The 24,101-nt window shown below is 35.8% G+C and overlaps 1 protein-coding gene across 1 annotated transcript in view; it reads left to right on the forward strand.

Moving 5' to 3' along the window:
- Window positions 1-24,101, forward strand: part of STPG2 (sperm tail PG-rich repeat containing 2) — a 253,754-nt gene that overhangs the window by 155,468 nt on the left and 74,185 nt on the right. The gene's annotated exons all lie outside the window — the stretch shown is intronic.

Below are 24,101 nucleotides of genomic sequence, written 5' to 3' on the forward strand. Positions count from 1 at the left end.
CATGAACTTTTTGAACATGCCTTGTATGGATTTAAAATCTTTTCTTGCACCCAAACAACATACTTACTAATTTCATTTTACATGAAGTTTTTCAAATACTCTTGGGTGTACCAAATTTCTCAGTTGATATTGCAGAGTTAATAGGTATGATAAAAAACTGACAAATCAGAATTAGCCCTAAATTAAACTTGTGGTAGTGAGTACCAAAATAAACAAACAAAACTATAATCCACAATTAAAAAAAAAACCCTTAAAGACTCAATTACTCTAAAGAGTCCTAATGACAAAATTACTCAGGACGGGTCCAGGGAGAGGTGAAAGGCAGATAGTTTTTCTATTTGTTTTAGACTCTTGTATGTGATTTCTAATTTATGAGGAATATAATGTTTTGTAGTAAAACAGTACTCAAATTATTTAACATGCATTTGGAATATATTGTTATATATTATTATCAGGACTGACCTACTTCCTGAAAATAATAAAGATTTTAGACCAAATAGGAATAAAGCATATTCATGACTATATCCCAAGAGTAAGAAAAAAGTAAGGAGTACACAGACTACATGGTAAATTGAGGAGGGACGTGGACTACAACCTGGAAGCTAACTTTCACCTGAGGGCATTTATCCCAACTAGATGAGCTTGAGTTTTGAGTTTTATAACCTTGGAGGCCTCCTGAGAATGAAACAAAGCCCATGTCTCCGTCATAGTCTGTGGTTTCAAAGAAGAATCATTAATACATTAAACTTTCAATATATGCAGATTAAGAATAAAATGCAAATAGATCTGCCTTTCTTGTCACCAGAGGATTTAAAGGAAGATTGCCTGTGTTGAACCTTTTGGTTTTGAATCTATGCTATTTGGACTACCTCTGACAATATGATGTATTTCATCTTCATTTAGTGAAACGAATTATTAAAACAACATCTATCTGTCCATCATGAAATTAATTTTCATAATAAAAATAAGAGCTAATGCTTATATAGTGCTTTCTATGACAGGCACCATTCTAAATGCATATTAAGTCATTTGAGCACTATAATTATGATCACCTTTAAAAATCAAGTAAGTAATAGAGACATAGGAGTGTAAAATTTAAATGGCACAGATAGTATTGAAAGTGAGACAGTCCAGCAGTAGAAGCTACACTCTTAAGGGTGTTTTAATGGCATTCTTATCTGGCTTAGGGAATTAGACTAAAATAAATAAAATGGCATTGTAAATGATTTTTGTGACTCAAAACAAAAGATATATGGTTTAAAGATCTCAGACAGTATTAGAAGGCATTGGACTTTTGAAAAAATTTCTGTTGTTTAGCAGAAACTGATAGAAGATTTGGAATCATGAACAAAATTGGTGAAGCCAATATGTTTCCTGTAGTTATTAAGAGACTTGAAGTTAAGAAATTACTATCAATTTAGTTAAAAAGTCATTAAAAAAGTTTGAAATACTATCCTAGGTCAATGCCTGGCTCAGAAAGGGACATCATTTGGCTGGTGACACCTTGTGTCAAAGAATATCATAAAAGATTAGACTAACATTTTCTGTAAATTAGCAAATTACTTGAGTATTAGAATTTTTGGTGAGAAATTTGTGCTGCAGTTTTATTACTTAATAAAAGCTATAATACATAGAATTGAGAATGGAATGACATTTTAAAAATGAAATTTGATTTGTACATTAATTTATGATTATTTGCATTTTTATTTATTTTGAATATAATCCCTGACTAGATTAAAGTTTAAGAGCAAAACTGTCTAATCATAGAATACTGTTCTAATATCTGTTCCGCTTTCTGGCTGTATGAGTATATGTAAATCTGTTTCCTTAACTATGACCCAAGGATAACAGGACCTACTTAATTGTATCATAGTAAAAATTGAGTGTATTACTTCTGTAATGCCTATTTCACTGTGCTTCCCAAAATAGGGTATATGTAATATGCAAGCATTCATCTGTTTTACATTGCTACAGCAAAATACCCGATGCTGGATACTTTGTAAAATAAGGGTTTTATTTGTCTCATGATTCTGGGGTTAGAAGGCCAAACACCATGGTGCTACTATACTGGTGAGGTTCCCTGGCTGCGTGCAAAAGGCTCCAAGAACCTAGTTTGGCCTTGCTTTATAGTAATCTGCTCTCTGTGTCACTAACTGCATAATCAGCATTAATCCCTTCCATGAGTGTCATAACCCAGGGTCCTCCCATGAGGTCGCCTTTCTTAGAGATTTCATTGCCTTTTCAACATCACCATACTGGTCACAATGCTTCCTGTACATGAACTTTTAGGGGTACACTTGACCATATCTGAACCGAATCAGTATGTTAACTGTAAAATTTGTGAATGGTAGGGTTATCTTTCAAATCATGCTTATTCTTTCTATTCATTGGTCTGTAATATTAATGATGAGTAAATGTTAAAATATGGCAGTATCTTTTTCATCCCTCCTTATAAGTGAAATTCAAATTTTTCACCTAGGGTCTCATTTATCTTGTAGAGGATTAACGTAAACAGCTATGCCAGAAATGCAAAGGAATGAGTAAAAAGAACATGTGTTCAGTTGTGACTTGTAAACATTATCTGAAGCTCATTTCAGACACAGTAGTTATGGATGGGAAACACTTTATAATGAGGATATATAAAAAGAGTTCAAAGGATTTTCTAATTTCCAAGAACTTTTTCTTAAATATTGTTGAATCAGAGATTGGTTGAGTTTTATTATGTGTTTTAATTAGTTTTTCCAGAATAAGAAACACAAAACCTTAGACATGCAAAAAGAGTGTTTATTACTTACTCAGAAGTTCACTGGACAGCTAAAAGAAGTCTTCATTGGGCTGCAGTGTTGTTAGAGAAACATTTCATGCTGCCTCTTGACTGGAGTGGTTTTTGAGACAGGTGGATAGTTGAGTGATGTTCTCATTGTGATATCAGAAACACAAGAACATTAGTGTTGGAAAGAAAATAGAGAAATTTCAGCATAAAAGAAGTCTTTTGCTACAGTTAAGGATTGGAAGGACAGGGAAGGATAAAGAACAGTAGAAGAGCAAGAGAGTTGGGAACTGAGTGTGAACCCTGTTTTCATGCTCTCCCATGTTGTGGGTGAAACCTGGTAAGATTGGGGGTTGGATAGCGGTAGCAGGAATTGATTAAAAGCTTAGGTTCATCCCAGATGTGGTGAAATATGAACTCAATTTCTTATCTGAATGCCTGGGAGGGTGTTAGAATAGTACCCTCCCTCCCCTATAGTAGTAGTCTTCACAGATAGAAATGCCATAGTGGGATGTTTAAGCAGAGAGGGCCTACATCAGACAGTCCAGTCAGAAGACAGAAATGTACTAGTTGTTTTTAGATAATATAATTTAAGGAATTTTGGATTTTAGAGAACTGAAAGGCCAAAGAGGATATACTGAGGTATCATGGAGAAAATTACATAGGAAATGCCACCATTCTAACCAGACCTGAGGAACAAAAGGAATATGCTAGAATGATTAAAATTTTAAACCTTGAAGAGATCTCAGTTGGGTTCAGAATTCAGAATATTGAAGTAGGAGTCACGGGTCAGCTGGTAACAGTGTATCAGCAGCTGAAAATACAGATCCACTTGGCCTGTGTTACAGATCACTGGGATCTAGAAGATAGTAAAAATATTAAGAAATGAATTTCCACTCAGCATAATGTTTTCCAAATTCTTAACAGGGATCACTTTTCAGTTAAAATTTAAACACCTAAGAATAATTGTGTATTGAGTGAAATAAGCCAATCCCAAAGGGACAAATACCACTTGTTCTCCTTGATAGGTGACACCTAACTGAGCACCAAAAAGGAAACCTGTTAAAGTGAAATGAACACTATGAGAAACAGTGACTTGATCAGCCCTCACCCTGACTGTTGATGAGCAACTTGATATGTTATCCCTCTTAGTATTTTTTTTTGTTTGTTCTACTTAATTCTTTTGGTTGAATACTGTAATCAATACACAATTATTCTTAAGTGCTAAAACTTAACTGAAAAGTGATCACTGTTAAATGTAAGAGTGGGAGTAAGAGAGGGAAGAGATGTGCAATTCGGGACATGCTCAAGCTGACTTACCTCAAACGGTAGAGTTAGAAACATACCAGGGGATTCCAATTCAATCCCATCGAGGGGGCATGTACCAATGCCATCTCACTAGTCCCAGTGATCAATTTCTGTTCACAATTGATCGTAATGAAAGGACTAAGAACCAAAGGGATCACATAAACAAGACTACTGTCTGCAAATACTAGCTGATAGAATAAAAAAGGGAGAGAATGATCCAACATGGGAAGTGAGATACACAGCAGACCCATAGAATGGCAGATGTCCTAAACAGCACTCTGGCCTCAGAATCAGACCTTAAGGCATGCGGATCCAGCTGAAAAGCCCATGAGAGTATTTCAGGCATGGAAAGCCAAGACACTCTGGGAAAAAAAAAAAAAGCCTAAATGAAAGATCTCCGAGTGAGATCCCAGTGGAAAGAATGGGTCATCAAAGAAGGAGGTACCTTTCTCTGAAGGGAGGAGAGAACTTCCACTTTGACCATGGCCTTGTCTAAATATGATCAGAGTCAGTGAACTCAGGGGGCTTCCATAGCCTTGGCAGCTCATGACAAGAGCCTAGGGTGATTACTGATGCCATCAACAAGAGTGTCAATTTGTTAAGTCAACAACAAGAGTCACTGTGCACTTACTCCTCATGTAGGATCTTTGTCCTTAGTGTGCTGTACATTGAGATTTAATGCTATAACTAGTACTCAAACAGTATTTTTCACTTTATGTTTCTGTGTGGGAGCAAACTGTTGAAATCTTTACTTAATGTATGCTAAACTGATCTTCTGTATATAAAGAGAATCGAAAATGAATCTTGATGTGAATGGAAGGGGAGAGGGAGTGGGAAAGGGGAGGGTTGCGGGTGGGAGGGACGTTATGGGGGGGGCAAGCCATTGTAATCCATAAGCTGTACTTTGGAAATTTATATTGATTAAATAAAAGTTTTAAAAAAAAGAAATGAATTTCCTCTGAACTATTCGTATTAATTAAAGTTACTGTGAACAAAAATGATATTCCTTTATGCTTACATTTTTCTTTCCTTATAATTTATCCCTGGAATATTTAAAGAAATATTCTCAGATGCTTATATAGTTTTTAGGGTTTGTTTGCTTGCTTTTGGTTGGTTAGTTTGTTGATGTTTTACCATATACCTATCCATTGGTGAAAGAGAACATATAGTGATAAGTTTTCTTACTATAGGTACATTGATACAAGCAAAAGATTTTAAATAAATGATTTCTGACACAATGAACAGTGAATTGATCAGAGTGTACTTACATACTTCCTGCAGTTTCATTACATTTTAAAGTATCAATAAATTTTTTATTTAATTGTCTAACTTAATTAGTTCAGAAAATGAGTTTTGTAAACAAACTGCAAGAATAAGTGCTTCTGGTTGCCATCTTCTTCAAAGCAGAGAAGTAACAGTGACGTCAACCACTGAGCAAGGTGTGCTTGATAAACCAGATTCTAGCAGTCTAATTCCTGATCGAGTGCTGCTGCCTGTAAGTATCTATTTGTGTTGTGAAAAGAATGAATATTTATAGTTCTAGATTAGTTGTCTAAAAGGACCGTTTTAGGTAGTGATATTTGCTCTACTACTTGCTCTATCAAAATTAAATACTAGATTCATGAAAAAATTTTTTTACTTTTGCTGATAAAATATTTTGTACTTTAGTGTATTTTGAGAATGAAATCTGTCTTAATTTTGAAAGTTCCATGTGAATTTAAAATGAACAATAGTAAAATGTACATAGTAGTTTTACATAATGTTGCCATTTTATCTAATGACATTCTACATAGTTCCCGAAGCTTAAATTATGCTGTATTTTTGGCATTCATCCCAACCTGATTCCACATTTTATTTTAACCATTAATTATTTGTAGGATATGTGGGAATAGAAAGATGAAAAATATGTGAAAATGATATGGAGGTTATAAATCAAAAACTTTACATCACTTAAGCTTCTGCATGCCAATATGACTGTATCTACTACCTCCTCATATGGTGTAAGATTATGTTAAAACATCATTAAAGCCTCTTTATGACAAATTCATGACTAATGAAACATGACATTTAGAAATTGACTTCAAATTTCTAATTATCTTCCTTAAGGTGTACTTATTCATGAGGAGTAAACTTTGTTTCAGTATTTTCAAACATTTAGGGATTCATATTTCTTATCTCAACTGATGAAGAAATCTGTTGTTTGCAAGGCTGAATTCATGTACAGAAAATTGATGTCACTAACATGCCTAACACAGGCTTTGACTAATTCAGAACCTGAACATTTTGAGCATCTGGCCATCATTACACACAGACATATGTACTAATGACCCTTCTGTTGGGAGTTTTTCAAAGCAGACACAAATTCCATTGTTTTATTACAAGCTGTGTAGAAGAAAAGGTATTTTCTCTTCTTTTAAAGGTTTATTTATTTATTTGAAAGGCAGAGTTACAGAGAGGAAGTTACGGAGAGAAGTCTTCTATCTGTTGGTTCACTCCCCAAATGGCTGTGATGTCTGGAGCTGGGCCAATCTGAAGCCAGGAGCCAGGAGCTTTGTCTGGTCTCCCACACAAGTGGGAGCACTTGGGCCATTTTATACTGCTCTCTCAGGCCATAGCAGACACTGGATCTGAAGTGGGGCAACCCTTACCTGAACCAGTGCTGACATCACAGGCAGAGGCTTAACCTACTATGCCACAGTGCTAGTCCCCAAAAGGCATTTTTTCATCACATACATTTAAAATGTTGTGATTAAGTAACATGTTAGTATTGCCAGTGCAAGTTCATAGAGAGCAAAATGTAGAAAACTAAGAGGTTCACATAGTTAAAATTATATAAGTAGAAAAATAAATGACATGGGTAGGGAGCAGAGAGAAATGGAAGAAAGCTATGCATGCTAGGACAAATACAAAGAAGAGAAATCAGGATAAGTACTTACGTTGTAAAGTTAAAATGTTAAAATTTTTAAAGTTATTTTGGTTTTAAATATTTATAGAGTACAGGATGATAACTTGATACATGTATGCAATGTGTAATGATCAAATCAGGTTAGTTAGTGTTTCCAGCTCCTTGAACATTAAACATTTCCTGAATTAACAATTGTACATGTTTATGAGGTACTTTGTGACTTGGCAATGAATGCATATGTTGTGTACTGGTGAAATCAGGGTGATTAACATTTGATTGCCTTTATTGTAACTTTGGAAGCTTTCAGCTCCTCTCTCATATTTATTTGTAAAATTTATACTCGGTTATCATGAACTATGTCATTTCACCATGCTGTGGACAACTAGAACTTATTATTTCTTTCTGATCCTGTTTTGGTACCTGTCAATAATGTCCCTCATTATCCCCTCCCCCCACCCTTTCTAAGTTCTAGAAATCACCATTTTACTTTGATATTGACTTACCTTCCACATATGAGAGAGAACATGCAGTATTGGTCTTTCTGGATCTGCTTTATTTCACTTGACTTGATTTCCTCCAGTTCTATTTTTCTGCAAATGATGGAATATTATTATTTTGCATAGCAGTATAGTATTTCACCATGCTTTCTTTATTCATTTATCAACTGCTGAACATCTAGGTTGATTCCATATTGTAGCTACTATGATTAGTGCTGCAAAAACCATGAGAGTATAAGTATCTTTTTGACATGCTGGTTTCTATGCATTTGGGTATATATATATATAACCAGAAGTGGGATAGCTAGATCATATGATAGATGTACTTTTAGTTTGTTTTTTTTTTTTTTTTTGAGGCATCTCCAAATGTTTTCCATAATGACTATACAAATTTACCTTCTATAACAGTTTATGAGTCCCCATTTCTCTACATGCTTGCAAACATTTGCTATTTATTGTCTTTTTTTTTTTAATTTAGAAGGTGTAGTAAGACACAGAGGGAAAGACAGAGACTGATGTGCATGTATATATAGAAAAAGAGTTCCCATCCCCTGATTCTCTCCCAGTATGCTTACAGCAGCTTGGGATGAGCCAGGCCAAAGCTGGGAGCTAGAGACTCAATGTAATCTCCCAGCAGGGGAGTTGGAACACTTAGCCATCACTGCTGTCTTCAAGGATCTGCATTAGCAGGAAGGTGGAGTCAAGAGCCAGAGCTGGATATCAAACTTATGTACTCCAGTGTGGGACACAGGAGTCTTAATCAGCATCATAACTACTAGGCTCACCTCTTCCCCGTATTTTTTGTGTTTTTGACGATTGCTACTCTAACTGAGGAAAGATTGTAGTTTTGATTTGCATTGCACTGAAAGCTAACACTGTTCAGTATTTTTGCATAAATTTCTTGGCCATTTGATTGTTTTGAGAAATGTCTTCATATCACTTGCTTATTTTCTAGTTGTGGTTTGGTCTCTTTGTTTATTTGTTTATTTGATTTTGAGGTTTGTTTAGTTTCTTTGTGCTTAGAGTATTAATTTTTTGTTAGATAAATAGTTTGCATTTTTATTTTCTTTTTGAAAGGTTTATTTATTTGAAAGGCAGAGTAACAGGAGGGAGACAGAAAGAGAGACCTTCCATCTGCGGTTCACTCCCCAAATGGCTGTAATAGCCAGGTCTGAGCCAGACTGAAGCCAGGAGCCAGGAACTTGATCTGGATCTCCTACATGGGCCAGGAATTTGAGCACTTGAAACCTCATCTGCTGCCTTACTACCAGAAACGGAGCAGCTGGGACTTGAACCGGCTTTCTGATATGCGATGCTGATGCTGCAAGTAGGAACTTAACCTGCCATACCACAATCCTGGCCTTGCAAAAAGCTTTCTTCCCTTCTCTAGTTTGTCTTTTCCTTTGCTGTGCAGAAAATTCCAAGGTTGATGTAATCACATTTGTCAATTTTTGCTTTTGTTGCCTATGCTCTTTGGGTCTTATCCAAAAATTCATTGCCTATACTGATGCTTGAAGTAACTTTCCTATGTTTTCTTTAAGTGATTTCATAGGTTCACATCATAAATGCAGATCTTTGATATATTTTGGGTTGATATTTGTTCATGGTGAGAGATGGGGTTAGCGAGTCTAGTTTCTTCTGCATATAAATTTCTGTTTTCCCCAGCACCATTAATCAAGAATCGGCTAGGTTTAGATATGTGGAATTTATTTCTTGAGCTCTCTGTTCTTTTCCATTGAGCTATGCTTATGTCAGTACCATACTATTTACTTTACTATCACTATATAGTATATCTTGAAATTAAGGATGGTGGTAATACCAATTTTGTTCTTTTTGTTCAAGATTGCTTTGACTACTTGCGGTGTTCTTTTAAATTTCAAGGTTATTATTTCTACTTCTGTGAAGGTTATTGGTGTTTTGATAGGAATTGCATTGAATCTGTAAAACACTAACAATGGTACTATGAGTAGTGTATTTAACAATATGCATTCTTTAAAATATGAACACTAGAAGTCTTCTTTCTTTTTTTTGTCTTCAATTTCTCTCATCAATGTTTTGTAATTTTCAATGCAGAGTTCATTCACATCCTTGATTAAATTTATTCATAGGATTTTTTTGGTGGCTATTGCAAATTGGACTATATTTGTGATTTCTTTTTCAACAAATTCAATATTGGTATATGAATATGTTACTGAGTTTTGTATGTTGATTTTGCATCCCTCAAACTTATTGAATTTGTTTATCAGTTGGGGAAGAAAGCGGCTATGTGTACCATGCCTGAAGGAACAAGTGCCCATGCTTCTGGGGGTAGATTTTCCTGCTATCCTGAATCATATGTTCCCTTATGCAGGATGTTGTATGTACTGGTTTGCTGGTGTCATAGTTGCACTGCTTGGCCTAGTTTGGTTTGAGGCTATGTTCTTTTTTGTTAGCATGGTTAAATGTCTTTGGAGCCCTAAGGGTGGGGACTTGCAGCGATTTTGTGCCCTAGTGCAGTATGAAATCCAACATCTTTTCTCAAGATGGCACCATCCTGCTGCAGCCTATGTTCTTGGGGTTGGGCGGAGATATATGCTGTGAGTTGTGTCTCTGAAGCTGTTATTACTCCAGGTAGCTGCAATTAGTGGGCTCCAAGCTTGTGACATCTGTGGATTTCTTCTGAAGTTAGGTTTGCCTGCATCCAGTATCCATGAAGTTGGGGTCAGCCAGGCTCTCCTGTTTACTCTTGCCCCTACATTTGGGATTCCTCTGGTGATGGGGCCTGGGTTGATTTTGCCATTTTGTTTTGTTCTTCTCTTTGTTCTCTTGTCCAAGGTCTTTGGATCCTGTATGGTTTCCTATTCTCCTTACTGAATTCTGTTATTTTCCCACAGGCTCTCACCTTGAAATGCATCTATTTGCTCTGTTGATTCTTTTCTATGGAGGGGGAGAAAAATGCTGAGCACTTCTATTTTTTCCATCTTAGAATATCTCTTATGTATTAAGATTTGAATGGGTACATAACAACACAAGAAAAATACTAAAGCAGCAGCACACTGGAAATGTTGACAATGGATTCAGAAAAACTGCAGCTATAGGAAGGAATTGTTCCTCCTGGAAGGAGTCCTTTCTCCTTCTACCAGCCCTGTATATAGTCTTTAGCACCTCCAGTTGGTAGAGCCCAACAGGGAGCCATTTGGCAAAGCAGAGATGCAGATTGTAGTTTTCCAGGTTGAGAACTAACAGACAGTGATTTATAAGAATCTGGTACATTTTACCCCTTTGGCTACTCAGCAAACATATGCTTCTTTCTACACATATTTAAACTTCCCTGTAGCATTCCAAAACATTGTTTTTTTCCTGATAATTTATAAACATCCTTTGCACAAACAAAAAGTATTCTCATTCTATCCAAAATGAGTAGATAGGTTTGGCAGTGCTGGGGCCTGGCACATTGGTTTTTTCCTGCTTGTGTCAGCTAGAAATCTAGGTGCTCATTTTATACCCTCCTTACACCATTGGCATGATATCTCTCTTCACTCTGTGCTTTGCTGGTGAGAAGTGCACAGATAATATGTAACTTTTCTTCCAGTCCTCTTTGATGCATCCTTTCTTATTTCAGGTGCCATTACCCCTCCTCTGAATCCTTAGTTTTCATTTAAGGTATTTTTGCATGTGGGTAGTTGTTCAATATTATGTTTCTGTGAGGATATGAGTGCTGTCATCTTGGCGATACCACTCTTCATTGTTAGTTTCTTATACAACTTTTAGTTAATATAAGACACCAAGTCATACATATGCATCCAAGAAGGAAGTTGATATGCACAACTGCCACAGTCCTGGGGTCCTAACTGGTCAAAGTCTATAGTTGATATTTCTAACTTCCCTCTTTTATGATCCTGTTTGTTTCTTTGCTCTTAGCCAAGATTTCAGCTCTTCAGGATTCTCTATCAGCTGGGATGACCCAAACCTTCATTTTTGAATCCTCAATGGTCCTGTGTTTTTCTTCCTTTGTTTGAGATATGTTTCATTAATTTTTAATATAGAAATAAAAGTATCAAGAGGAATTTCAGCCAGTACACTGACACAGCTCTTCATGCTCCCATTGTGTAGCTTTAAGTCAGCTTCCACTTGTCACTTATGATAAATCACTGTTCAGCAGAGGAACTTCTACTTTGCTTCAGTGACATAAGTATCTTCAACTTTCAATTAGCTGGAATCAGCACTGTGGAAGCATTCTTCCATTGAAAATAAAAATTTCTCCTTAAGTAGAGCCTAAAGTTGTGGAGATGAGAGGCAAACATTTTGTGTTTTGTTAGTAGGTAAATTAATGAGAAGAGATACTTTAACTTATTCTTGGTTCCAGAACTTATGAATTCTGGATATGAGAAAGTACCTCACATTAGGGTCATATGCAAAGCATTTATTAAATCATATGATTTAGAGCTCTGTCCTATCAAGTTCTTGTCGATCATTTGACACCATTATTAATTTTCAGCAGGCCCATCTGTCCTTTTAGGGCAGCTGCTCTAAATGATTAGGGTATGTTAGACCTAATGAATTCTGTGGACACGAGCCCACTGCTGCATTTTGTGCGCTGTTAAATGAATTCTTGATCAGAAATAATGTTATCTAGAATAGACTGCCAGTAAATATGACATTCTGTAAGTCCCAGAAGGATGATATTGACAAAAGAATTATAGGCAGGGAAGGCTAATGTCCTTTCTTGTAATGATCTTTTATAGGTCATGAAATCAAGGTTATGCTGGGATCTTAAAGGAGAATTTTTTTTTTCCTCACTCTATTCCCTGGGAGAATTTTAAACTTTTGTAAGATCGAGTTTTTCTACTCTAACTGTTTGTAAGAATTCACTGATGAATCCTCTGGACATTAGATTTTCTTTGTGGGAACATTTTTTTGAAAAAAATCAATTCTCTTAATAAATTTTAGACTATACTTCATTTGTCTACTTTTATTGATTTAATTTTTTAGAAATATGTCCATTTTTCCAAATAGCCAAATATATAGCTTAATGTCCATAATAACATCCTATTCTTTACCTATTTATATATATATAAGGTCTATAGTTAAGTCCCTTCCTTTCTTTCTGATATTGTCAATTTGCATTTTTCTTCCCTCCTTTCTATAATAAATCTTACTGGAGGTTGCTCAATATTTATAATGTTTTTAAAGGAAAACTTCTGCTTTGTTGTTATTTTTATTATATATTTTCTCTGTTTCAGGAATCCAATTCTTTTCTTTGTACTTTTTCTAAGTTTAATTTATTCTTTTTCTAGTTTCTAAAATGGGAGGCTGACCAATGGTTTTCAGCTTCTTTTTGATTTTATGCATATTTAAGGTGAAACTTTCCTCCCTGTACTTCTTTAACTGTATTCCATACATTTTGTTATGGTTTTTGACTTTTTTTGTGTATTTAAGTTTCTTGATCTATTTTGAATTGTGTTTTTTAACTTTCATGAAATATTTTACTAATTATTTGTTGTTGATTTCAAGCCTACCTCCACAATAAAAAATTAAATATAATTATTCCAATCCATCAAACCACATAAAAGTTTAGGATCAGCTTTCATGTGTATGTAAAACTAATGACACATATCCCTTTGTGATATATCTAGGGTTATCCTTAATGCATCAAATATTCTTAATATATATGATTTAATCTGCTGCCATTCTCAATATCATGACTTGGTATTCATGTTGACTTTCAAACTTAACTTTACTTGGAACATCCTAGTTATTGCTGACAATTACCTTCATCTATTTTGAAAATTATTTTTATGAACTAACATGTGAGTATTTTCAGCAAAAAAGTTATTTTGGAAGAAAAATGGGTATAGTATAGGAGTTTAGTATTTTTCCTCAATTTATTATGAATATAATTACTCAAAAATATTCTTTATACCTTAGTTTCTCTTCAAAATATGGCAACCCACGTATATTTAGGAACTTTGCAATGAGATCGACTTTTTAACCTTTTTTATATTTACATGTCTTGATTTTAGTCAGATTGTTTCTTTCCTAAAGGGCAGAGATTCTATTTTCAGTTTCCTGAAGTTCTCTGATTTCTAGGATCCTTTCCTGGCCTAGAACTTTCTTTTCCTGGTGAGCTATCCCTCTTTATTTCCTTGAGGTTGGTTAAGTGTGCTGGTTTCCTTTTATAATTATGAGGAGCCACTATTGCAGTGTTCTTAACTGGGCTTGAGAGAATGCTCAGATGAACAGTGTTTTCCTTCAAAGAAATTTCTAGGAATACATGATGAGCATCAATTTCATTTGAGATAGGAATTTGGTTTTGCATTAAGGTTTCTCTGAGAACTCTACACAGAGAGATTTTCTTTTCTTTTTTTGAGATTTATTTATTTATTTGAAAGTCAGAGTTATACAGAGAGAAAAAGAGAGGCAGAGAGAAAGAGAGATCTTCCATCTGCTGGTTCACTCCCCAAGCTGGTCATAATGGCCGGAGCTGTGCCAATCTGAAGCCAGGAGCCAAGAGCTTCCTCTGGGTCTCCCATGTGGGTGCAGGGGTCCAAGGACTTGGGCCATCCTCTACTGCCTTCCCAGGCCATACCAGAGCGCTGGATTGGAAGTGGAGCAGCCAGAAATTGAACTGGTGCCCATATGGGATTACTGGCACTACAGGTGGCAGCTTTACCAGCTACGCCACAGTGCCGTCCCCATACACAGATTTTCTTGCTTGTTTGTGTCAATCATTAGGTGTATCAACTTCAGGTAAATAATTTCCAAGATTTAATTATCTTGTAAGTGTGCATCTATATTTCATAGCTGTTTTGTATTTTGGAACTTTTATTTTTAGTACCTTGTTCAAATAGTACAGATTTGTTTTGAGCTTGAACATCTCAGGATTTGCAATTATAATTTCAGTCACTTCTAGTTAAAATAAACACTGAAATCAGGAAGGAAGCTAAAATTACATTATTGTAAATATTAAAATTTCTTTTTCACTTGCTCATTTAAATTTTCTTAACAAATTTAAAATATTCAGACTTGAATTTCAAATTTACAATCAGATTATATAGAGCATTTTGGAGTTTATTTGTGTACTAGAAAGTTTAAAAATTTTTAATTCATTTATTCTGATTTTCATTACATCTAGCATATTCTGATTTTCATTGCATTTAGCAATATTGTGAAGTCCCTATATTGAATGGGAATTTTTATTATCTATTCCAAAATATATAGGTTTATGTTCTAATATTAATAACCCTTGGTAATGTCACCAAACCTGGAATTACCTATCATGCACTTTAATCTTAATATTTGTTGTTATTTTTCTAGGTCCTTGAGATGCATTGATAGCTCATTTACTTGATGCTTTTCCAATTTTTTGATGTAGGCACCAATTACTTTAAACTTTCCTCTTAACAGTGCTTTTGCTGTATCCTATAAGATTTGATATATAGTATTTTCATCTTTATTTGTTTCCAGAATTTTTTTTGATCTTTCTTTTTTTTAATTTTATAACTCATTGTTCATTCAAGAGCATGTGGTTCAGTTTCCATGTGTTTGCATATGTTCTAGAGATTCTTGAGTTGTTAATTTCCAGCTTCAATCCGTTGTGGTCAGTGAAGATGCATGGTATGATTTGTATATTTTTGAATTTGCTGAGAGTTGTTTTATGGTTTAGCATATAGTCTATCCTAGAGAAAGTTCCATGCACTGGTGAGAAAAATGTGTGTTCTGCAACTGTAGGATGAAAAGTTCTGTAGATATCATTTAGGTCAATTTGGTTCATGGTGTCGATTTACTCTGTGGTACTTTTGTTGGTTTTCTGTCTGGTTGATCTATCCATTGCTGAAAGTGGAATGTAAAAGTCTCCTATTATGATTATGTTGGAGTCTATGTATCCTTTTCAATCCATGAACATTTCTTTTATAGGCAAGTACCCTATTGTTTAGTGCATATATGTTTATTATAGTCACATCTTCCTGTTGAATTGATCCCTTAATCATTGCATGTTGCCCATCTTTGTATTTTTTTAGCAGTTTTTGTGTTAAAGTCTATTTTGTTTGCTATTATGATGGTTCTATGTATTCTTTTTTCTTTCATTAGCATGGAATATCTTTTTTCATCCTTTCACTTTCAGTCTATGGGTATTTTGTTGGTGAGGTGTGTTTTTTGTAGGCAACAAATAGGTGAGTCTTGTTTTTATAATCCATTCAGCCAGTCTGCATCTTTTAACTGGAGAGTTGAGGCCATTTGCATTCAAGTTTACTATTGATAAGTAATGTCTTTGCGCTGCTTTTTTTCCATAAATATTCCTATTATTATTTTTTTTGACAAGCAGAGTGGACAGTGAGAGAGAGAGACAGAGAGAAAGGTCTTCCTTTGCCATTGGTTCACCCTCCAATGGCCACCACGGCTGGTGCACTGCGGCCGGCACACCGCGCTGATCCGATGGCAGGAGCCAGGTGCTTCTCCTGGTCTCCCATGGGGTGCAGGGCCCAAGTACTTGGGCCATCCTCCACTGCACTCCCGGGCCATAGCAGAGAGCTGGCCAGGAAGGGGCAACCGGGAGAGAATCTGGTGCCCCGACCGGGACTAGAACCCGGTGTGCTGGTGCCACAAGGTGGAGGATTAGCCTAGTGAGCCGCAGCGCCGGCCAAATATTCCTATTATTTACTTTGGATTTCCTTTGTACTTTTACTGGGAGAATTTTTGCCTTCACATTTTTCCGGAGTGATGTTTATGGTTCTGTGTTTCCATGTGTGGCACATCCTTAAGCATCTTTTGTAAGGCTGGACAAGTGAGACAAATTCTTTCAATTTCTGTTTGTTATGGAAGGTCTTTATTTCACCTTCATTCACAAGTGAGAGCTTTGCAGGGCGCTGTATTCTATGTTGACATTTTTTTCTCATAAAATTTAGACTATATCTTGCCATTCTCTCCTAGCCTGTAGGGAATCTGATGAGAAGTCATCTGTGAGTGTAACTGGAGATCTTGAAAGTAACCTGGTGTTTCTCTCATACACATTTTAGGATCTTATGTTTTACCATTGAAAGTTGACTATAATGTGTCATGGTAAAGATCTTTTCTGGTTATGTCAGTTAGGAGTTCTGTGTGCTTCAGTACTTGGACATCCCTGTCTTATTCCAAATTTCGAAAGTTTTCTATAATTATTTCACTAAAAAAGAATTCTTATCCATTCTTTCTTTCCACACCTTCAGGTACTCATAAATCCAGTATTTCCGTATTTGGGTCATTTGATTACACTCCATAAATACAACTGTGGTTTAATTTTTCTGCCTCCCCCCCCTTTTTTGCTCTCAATGAAAAATTTGTAGAGATTTGTCTTCTAGCTTCGATATTCTTTCATCCTCCTTACCAGGTCTGTTGTTAAGGCTTTCCACCAATTTTTTATTTGATCTAATGAATTCTTAATTTCTAATATTTCATTTTGATTTCTCAATTAAATCTCAGTTTCAGCAGAAAAAATTTAATTCATGTTTTGCATGGAAATTTTAAATTTGTGGATTGCTTCTGAGTAATTCTATGATTAATCTTTTATGCTTCATTTCAGGCATTTCATCAGTCTCTTCATTTTCACATTCTAATATTGGAAGCTTTTTTTTTTAATTAGTTGGAGAGGGGCCAGCACTGTGGTACAATGGGTTAAGGTCCTGGCCTGAGGCACTGGCATCCAATATGGGTGCTGGTTTGAGTACCAGCTGCTCCCCACTTCCAATCCAGCTCTCTGCTATGGCCTGGGAATGCAGTAGAAGATGGGCCAAATCCTTGGGCCTCTGTACCCACATGGGAAACCGGGAAGAATCCTCTGGCTCCTAGCTTCAAAATGGCTCAGCTTCATCTGTTGTGGTCATTTGGTTAGTGAACCAGCGGAATGGAAAACTTCTTTCTCTGGCTCTATGTCTCTCTGTAACTTTGTTTTTCAAATAAAAAATGTAGTTCGCCTGGAAAATGCTATGCAAACACTTTAAAAAAATTAGTTGGTTTTAGATGTGTGGATTAAAGTCTGGAATTTCTATTCTTTTCTATTGGTCTGCATGTCTATTATTGTTCTAGTATCAGGTTGTTTTAATTACAGAAACCTGTGTTATGACTTGGAATCCAGTACTGTGATTCCTGTGTTATTTATTTATTTATTTGAGAGGTAGAGCTAAAGACAGAGAGAGGAAGAGATAGAGACAAAGGTCTTCCAACTTTTGGTTCATTTCCCCAGTGTCTACAATAGCCGGATCTGGGCTGATCCACAACCAGCAACCAGGAGCTTCTTCTGGATCCCATGCAGGTGCAGGGTCCTAAGCATTTGAGCCATCTTCCACTACTTTACCAACCATTAGCAGAGAGCTAGATCAGAAGAGTGGCATCCAGGACTGGAACTAGAGCCAATATGGGATGCTGACACTGCAGGTGGAGGCTTAGCCTATCATGCCACAGTGCTGGCCCCTATGGTTTTGTTTTATTGTTTAAGATTGCTTTGGCTATCTGGGGTCTCTTATGTTTCCATATTTTTTTAAAGATGAATTTATTTATTTGAAAGTCAGAGTTACATAGATAAAAAAAGAAAGTCAGAGAGAGAGAGAGGTCTTTCATTCACTAGTTCACTTCCCAATTGGCCTCAATAGGTGGAGCTGCACTGATCTGAAGCCAAGAGCCAGGAGCTTCCTCCAGGTCTTCCCACATGGGTGTTAAGGGTCCAAGGACTTGGGCCATGTTATACTGCTTTCCCAGGCCATGACAGAGAGCTGGATGTGAAGTGGAGCAACTGAGACTTGAACCAGTGCCCATATGGGATGCTGGCACTGCAGATAGCGGCTTACCTGCTACACCACAGCACCAGCCCCCCCATATAAATTTTATGATTTTTCTAGATCTGTAAAGAATATGCTTGGTATTTTGATTGAGAGCTCATTGAATCTCTAAATTGCTTTGTGTAATATGGACATTTTGAATAATATTAACTTTTCCAATTTATGAACATATAAGTTTATTCCCATATTTTGCGTGTTCTAAGTCTTTCATTAATGTTTTTGTAGTTTTCATACCAGAGATCTTTCACATCATTGGTTAAATTTATCCCAAGGTAGTTGCATTTTTTTTCTCCTATTGTTTGTGGAGATGATCTTATAAATTATTTCTCAAAACATTATTAATGCATAAAATTGTTATGATTTTTGTGGGTTGATTTTATGTCCTGCAACTTTGCTAAAAGTTCTAATCTTCTCTCTGTGGAGTCTTTTGGTTTCCTTGTGTAAATGATCCTGTCATCTTCCAGCAAAAATAATTTGAGTTCCTCCTTTCCCACTTGTATTCCTTTAGTTACTTTTTCTTGCCTAATGGCTCCAGATATTATATACCAGAACTATATTGAGTAATAGCTGGGAGAATGGACATTTTGTCAGATCCTGTATCTTGGTGGAAATGCTTCCAGCCTCTCCTGTTCAATATGATGCTGGCTTTGGGTTTGTCTTATATTGCCTTGATTGGGTTGAGGCATGTTCCTTTTATATCCAAATCTTTTAACTTTTTATCTTGAAAGGATGTTGTATTTTTATCAGATGCTTTCTCTGTATCTATTGATATAATCAGATGGTTTTTATCCATCATTTTGTTGACATCAGTTATCATTTTTACTGATGTCCTTATGTTTAGCCATACTGGCATCCCTGTTATAAATCCAACTTGATCTGGGTGAGTGATCTTTTCTTATATGTGGTTGGATTAGATTTGCCAGTATTTTGCTGATAATTTTTGAATCTATATTCATCAGAGATATTGGTGTATAGTTATTGTTCTTTGTTGTATCTTTTCCTGGTTTTAGAATGAAAGTGATGTTGGCCTCATTGAAGGGGTTTGGGAGGTTCTCCCCCTTTCAATTTTTTAATACTTTAAGAAGAATTTGGATTAGTTCTATAAATGTTTGGTAGAATTCAAAAGTGAAGGCATCTGGTCCCTGACTTTCATTTTTTTGTTGGTCTTTATTACTGATTCAATCTCTGTCTTGGTTACTCGTATATTTAGATATTGTATGTCTTCATGCCTCAATTTTGGTAAATTATATGTGTCTGGAAACTATCCATTTCTTCTAGATTTTCCAATTTGTTGCAATATAGCTGTTTGCAGTAATTCCTGATAATTCTTTTTATCAGGTTGATACATCTGTTGTATCATTTTCTTTTTCATCTCTCATTTTATTATTTTGGGTCTTTTTTTTTTTTGGTTAGTTGGGCCAATTGTTTATCAACTTTGTTTTGTTTTTTAAAAAATATGCTTTTCATTTCACTGATCTTTCATGTCTGTGTTTTTTTTTTTTCAATTTTATTTCTTCTCTAATTTTTATTGTTTCCTTCCTTCTACTAATTTTGGGTATGGCTTGTTTCTGTTTTTCTAGGTCTGTGAGATCCTTTGTTACATCATTTATTTGATACATTGCAATTTTTTTTTATTTAAGCATTTGTTGCTCTTAATGTTGCTTTTGCTGTGTCCTGTAAGTTTTGACTTGTTTTGCTTTCATTTTTATTTGTTTAAAGGACTTTTTTAATTTCCATTTTGATTTCTTCAATGACCCACTTTCACTCAGGAGCATATGGTTCAGTCTCCATGTGTTGGTGTATTTTCTAGAGTTTCCCTTTGTTGTTCATTTCCAGCTTCATTTCATTGTGGTCAGAAAAGATACATGAGATGATTTCAGTGTTTCTAAATTTGTTGAGATTTGTTTTATGGCTTAGTATTTAGTGTATCCAGGAGAATGTTCCATGTGCCGATAAACAGAATGTGTATTCTGTATCTGTAGAATGAAATATCCTGTTGATATCTATTAGGTACATTTGGTCTACAGTATAAGTTATTTCTATTGTTTCTTTGTTGATTATTTTTGTCTGATCTATCCATTGATTAAAGTGAGGTGTTGAAATCTCCCCATTATTATTATATTGGCACTTATGTATCCCTTTATATCAATTAGCATTTGTTTTATAAAACTGGGTGCCTGGCATTGGGTGCATGTACATTCACCATAGTCTAATCTTTTTAAATTCAGTCCTTCTCACTATATACTGTCTTTGTTTTTCTTTGAACAATTTTTGTCTTAAAGTTTAGTTTGTATTATAAGAATATAGCTACTCCTAATCATTTTTGATTTCCATTTGCATGACATATCTTTTTCAATCATTTTACTTTCAGTCTCTGTGTATCTTTGTTGGTGAAGTGTGTTTCTTGCAGGGAGCATATAGATGAGTTTTTTTTTTTTTAATGCATTCAGCCAGTCTATATATTTTAATTTGATAATTTAGTCCATTTACTTTCAAGGTTATTAGTGATAAGTAATGTCTTGGTCCTGCCATCTTTCCATAAATATTCTTATTGTTTGTTTTGAATCTCCTTTCTTCTTTTACTAGATTTTCTGCTTTCACCTTCTTTCATAAGGGCTATTGTCTTTTCTGTGTCTGGGTTTAGTAAATTCAAGTATCTTGTTAGGCTGGCTGGATGATGAAAAATTCTTTCAATTTTTGCTTGTCTTGGAAGGTCTTTATTTACCTGAGTTGACAGTTTTTTTTCTTTCTTTCATTATGTGGACACTTACTCTCCATTTTCTGGTGAGCTCTAGGGTTTCTATTGATAAATCTGCCGTCTATCTGATGAAAGTTCCTTTAAAGTTGGTCTGGTGTTTCTCTATTGCAAGTTTTAGGATTTTCTTTTTATGTGTTGTTTTTGAAAATTTGACCATAATGTCCTGCTGTGAGGAACTTTTCTGACCATGCCTATTTGGGGTTTTATGTGCTTTATTTGGATGTCCATATTTTCCCCAAAAATTTTTATTCCACTGAATAGTATTTCTAAGCCATTTTCTTTTTTTCATTCCTTTAGGAACTCCTAATACTGTCCTGTAGATCTGAAACACAATTATTGACCTTTTCGTTTTTTTTCTTGTGATTGAAATATTTTAAAAGGTTTGTCTTCTAGATTGGATATCCTTTCTTCTGCATCAGTAAGTCTATTATAACTTTCTGCTGTATATTTATTTGATTTATTGGAAATAATTTCTAACATTTGTTTGTTTTTATAATATTTCTATCTCAGTAGAATTTCTCTTCCATTTCATGGACTGATTTCTTTATTTCATTTAACTGTGTTTTTAAGTAATGTTACAGTTCTTCTGAACTCTTTTTCATGCACTTAACCAGCCTTCCTTGTTAAAATCCAATGATAATGAATTACTGTATTCCATTTGGGGAGGCATATTGCCTACTTTTTCATGTTTTTCTTCTATGTAAATTTTTTTTGCCTCTGGGGTATCTCTCTTTTTACTATCTCCACTGGAAGATTATTCTTTTTTTCATTGAAGGTTTTCTCCCATAGAAATATGCCTCTTGGTTTTGATGTAGTGCCTAATCCTTACACTTGAATTGTAGTATGTGTGTAGAGTAGGGCCAGGGAACTCTGGCTACCATTTATGGGTGGAGTTAGGGTCGAGAATGACACCCAAGTTGGGCATGTTAGAGTACCTCTGTCTGTCAAAAAGTAGAAAAAAAAAAAGGAGGACTCTGTAAGTTTTGGAGATTAATCCCTTATCAGATAGGTAGTTGACAAGTATTTTCTTATATTTCCTGGGTTATATATTCATTTTGATGATTGTTTCCTTTGCTGTTTAGCAGCTTTGGTCTTTGATGTACTTCCATTTACTTGTTTATGTTTTTATTATCCATGCTTACTGTTAGATATCCAAAAATAATTACCAAAACTAGTGTCCTGAAGCTTTTCCCTAATGTCTTTTTTTAAGAGATTTATTTATTTATTTGAAAAGCAGAATTACGGAGAGGCAGAGGCAGAGATAGAGAGAGAGAGGTTCATTCTCCAAATGGCCACAATGACCGGAGATGTGCTGATCCCAAACCAGGAGCCAGGAGCTTCCTTTGGGTCTCCCTCTCAGGTGCAGTGCCCAAGCACTTCGGCCATCTTCTACTGCTTTCCCAGGACATGGCAGAGTGCTGGATGTGAAGTGGAGCAACTGGGACTTGAACCAGTGCCCATATGGGATGCCAGCCATGTAGGTAGCAGCTTAACCACAGCTCTGCCCCCAACCCCACAATACTTTATTCTAGAAAATTTACAGTTTCAGGTCTTACATTTAAATTTTTAATTCATTTTTAGTTGACTTTTGTTCATGGTGTAAGAGAAGTATCGAATTTCCTTCTTTCTTTGATCCTTTCTCTCTTGCATTCTTTTTATTTTTTACTTTAAAAAGGATTTTTTTTAAAGATTGATGTATTTATTTCAAAGAGAGATTTACAGAGAGGCATAGGCAGAGAGAGAGAGAGAGAGGTCCTCCATCTTCTGATTCACCCCCCAGGTGGCTGTGCAACCAGATCTGTGCTGACCTGAAGCCACGATCAAGGAGTTTCTTCCAGGTCTCCCACGTGGGTGCAGGGGCCCAAGGACTTGGGCCACCCACTGCTCCTCTTCCAGGCCATAGTAGAGAGCTGGATCAGAAGTGGAGCAGCCAGGACTTGAACTGGCGCCCATGTGGGTTGCCGGGATGCCAGTACTGCAGGTGGGGACTTTACTGGATATGCCACAGTGCTGGCCCCACTTTTTAAATTTTTCATTTTTAAAAAGGGAGCAAACTCCATATATTTCATATATACAGTTTTAAGAGCATAGTGATACTTCACAACCTATCCTCTCTCCCACATTCTCACCCTCCCTTCTGCTTTTGTAATTTTTTTTCCTTTTCCTTTTTTTTTTAAGATTTATTTATTTGAAAGTAAGATTTACACACAGAGAGAAGGAAAGACAGGGAGAAAGAGAAGTCTTCCATCTACTTCCCAGTTCACTTCCCAGTTGGCTGCAATGGGCAGAGCTGTGCTGATCTGAAGCCAAGAGCCAGTAGCTTCCTCCAGGTCTTCCCACTCCAGTAAAAGGGCCCAACGACTTGGGCCATTTTCTACTGCTTTACCAGGCCAATGCAGAGAGCTGGATTGGAAGTGGGGCAGCCAGAACATGAACTAGTGCCCATATGAGATGCTGGCATTGCAGGTAGCGACTTTACCCACTACACCACAGCAATGGCCCCTCTAATTTTTCTTTTAATTTTTACAATGACATGCTTTTAATTTTCTTTATAATCACAACCTAAACCCACCACTAAATATAAAATTCAGTAAGTTGTAAGTTGAAAAATAAAACAGTTTCTATTTAGTATAAACAAGCTCTATAAAAAATAATTGAATGTCAAAATGTCAACTTTTGCTTTCATACATTACACGATCTATGTGGATATTCAGTTTTCCCAACATTATTGAAGAGACTGTCCTTTTTTTTCCCATTGTATATCCTTGGTGCCTTTGTTTAAGCCTTATTGATGTTAGGTGCCATCATGAGACAAGCAAGGGGAGAGAAGTGAGAGAAAGATCAAGAGAGAGCAAATGAGCATACTCCTATGTGTTAGTTCATTTCTTAAATGCCTGATTGGCCAGGGCTGGGCAAGAGCCAAAGATAGGTGCCTGTAACTCAATCAGTTATCTCTCAGTTGTGTGGCAGGAACCCAATTACTTGAGCCATTACCACTGTCTCTCAGGGTTTGCATTCACAGGAACCTGGGATCAGGAGCTGTAGTTTGGACTTGAACCCAGGCACTCTGATG

This window comes from Oryctolagus cuniculus, chromosome 8, assembly GCF_051225735.1.
Source record: "Oryctolagus cuniculus isolate XC-2025 breed Fujian yellow rabbit chromosome 8, ASM5122573v1, whole genome shotgun sequence".
Taxonomy (NCBI): Eukaryota; Metazoa; Chordata; class Mammalia; order Lagomorpha; family Leporidae; genus Oryctolagus; species Oryctolagus cuniculus.